This window comes from Montipora capricornis, chromosome 6 (assembly GCF_036669925.1).
Source record: "Montipora capricornis isolate CH-2021 chromosome 6, ASM3666992v2, whole genome shotgun sequence".
In the NCBI taxonomy this organism is placed as follows: domain Eukaryota; kingdom Metazoa; phylum Cnidaria; class Anthozoa; order Scleractinia; family Acroporidae; genus Montipora; species Montipora capricornis.
In genome coordinates, this window is record NC_090888.1 from 68,916,682 (window position 1) to 68,918,790 (window position 2,109).

The following is a 2,109-nucleotide window of genomic DNA, read 5'->3' on the forward strand; positions in this document are numbered from 1 at the left end:
ATGATAAAATTATTTCTTAACTTTCAGGCTAACAAGATGCAACATGTTTTGCCTGGCATACCCTTTTCTCGACAGCAACGGTGAATTGGTTCTTTTCTGATTTTAAAGCAATCCATTTTTAAGTTTTATACTTATGGAACTCGATAACTAAGGAACAAAACTCAACAGCTATTACACCATCGAACATCTGCTTCCCTAATTCTCCGGTTTAACATGAAACGTTAGTGATGTATTGGTGTATTTGTTAATTTAAATACAGGCATATGTGCGCTCGGTCAGTACGCAATGACCTCGGGCCAAATATTTTCCTGTCCGGCCCGACCTTAACTCAGTCAATAAGCATTTTATCATATCGGCTCTTTACATTATTTATTAGCACTCAGAAGATGAAGTTAGGAAAAAATATAAAACAACAATCTGCACAGAAAATTTTTCTAATATGTTGTTTGCATTTGCTTTTCTGGCTGCAAATTACTTGCATGTTTAAAAGCGACAAAATCCCCTAAAATTGCATCGCACGGAGCAATACGTTTTTTTAGTAGGGCCGTACGGCTTTTTCCGGTCCTGCTCGCGCTAATGCGTACGGCCCTCGTACGGGGATTTTCCCAATAGTTTTGCAATGAAAGCGCTCGCGGGGCCGTACGAGCCATATGATAAAATTATTTCTTAACTTTGCGGGCTACCGAGATGCAATTTGTTTTGCCTGGCATACACTTTTCTCGGCAGCAGCGGTGAATGGGTTCTTTTCTGATTTTAAAGGAATCCATTTTTTAAAGTTTTATACCTATGGAACTCGATAACTGAGGAACAAAACTCAACAGCTATTGCACCTTCGAACATCTGCTTCCCTAATTTTCCGGTTTAACGTGAAACGTTAGTGATGTATTGGTATATTTGTTAATTTAAACACAGGCAAATTATTTCTTAACTTTCATGCTACCGAGATGCAATTTGTTTTGCCTGTCATACACTTTTCTCAACAGCAACGGTGAATTGGTTTTTTTCTGATTTTAAAGTAATCCATGTTTAAGTTTTATACTTATGGAACTCGATAACTGAGGAATAAAACTCAACAGCTTTTACACCATCGAACATCTGCTTCCCTAATTCTCCGCCGGGTTAAACACGAAACGTTAGTAATGTATTGGTATATTTGTTAATTTAAACACAGGCAAATTTGTTTTCAGTTAACTTTCAGGCTATCGAGATGCAACTTGTTTTGCCTGGCATACAGTCAACAGCAACGGTGAATTGGTTCTTTTCTGGTTTTAAAGCAAACCCTTTTTAAGTTTTATACTTATGGAACTCGATAACTGAGGAATAAAACTCAACAGCTATTACACCTTCGAACATCTGCTTCCCTAATTCTCCGGCTTCACATGAAACGTTAGTGATGTATTGGTGTATTTGTTAATTTAAACACAGGCAAATTATTTCTTAACTTTCATGCTACCGAGATGCAATTTGTTTTGCCTGTCATACACTTTTCTCAACAGCAACGGTGAATTGGTTTTTTTCTGATTTTAAAGTAATCCATGTTTAAGTTTTATACTTATGGAACTCGATAACTGAGGAATAAAACTCAACAGCTATTACACCATCGAACATCTGCTTCCCTAATTCTCCGCCGGGTTAAACAGGAAACGTTAGTAATGTATTGGTATATTTGTTAATTTAAACACAGGCAAATTTGTTTTCAGTTAACTTTCAGGCTATCGAGATGCAACTTGTTTTGCCTGGCATACAGTCAACAGCAACGGTGAATTGGTTCTTTTCTCGGGTTTTAAAGCAAACCCTTTTTAAGTTTTATACTTATGGAACTCGATAACTGAGGAATAAAACTCAACAGCTATTACACCTTCGAACATCTGCTTCCCTAATTCTCCGGTTTAACATGAAATGTTAGTGATGTATTGGTATATTTGTTAATTTAAACACAGGCAAATTATTTCACAGTTATCTTTCAGGCTACCGAGATGCAACTTGTTTTGCCTGGCATACAGTCAACAGCAACGGTGAATTGGTTCTTTTCTGATTTTAAAGCAAACCCTTTTTAAGTTTCATAATTATGGAACTCGATAACTGAGGAACAAAACTCAACAGCTATTA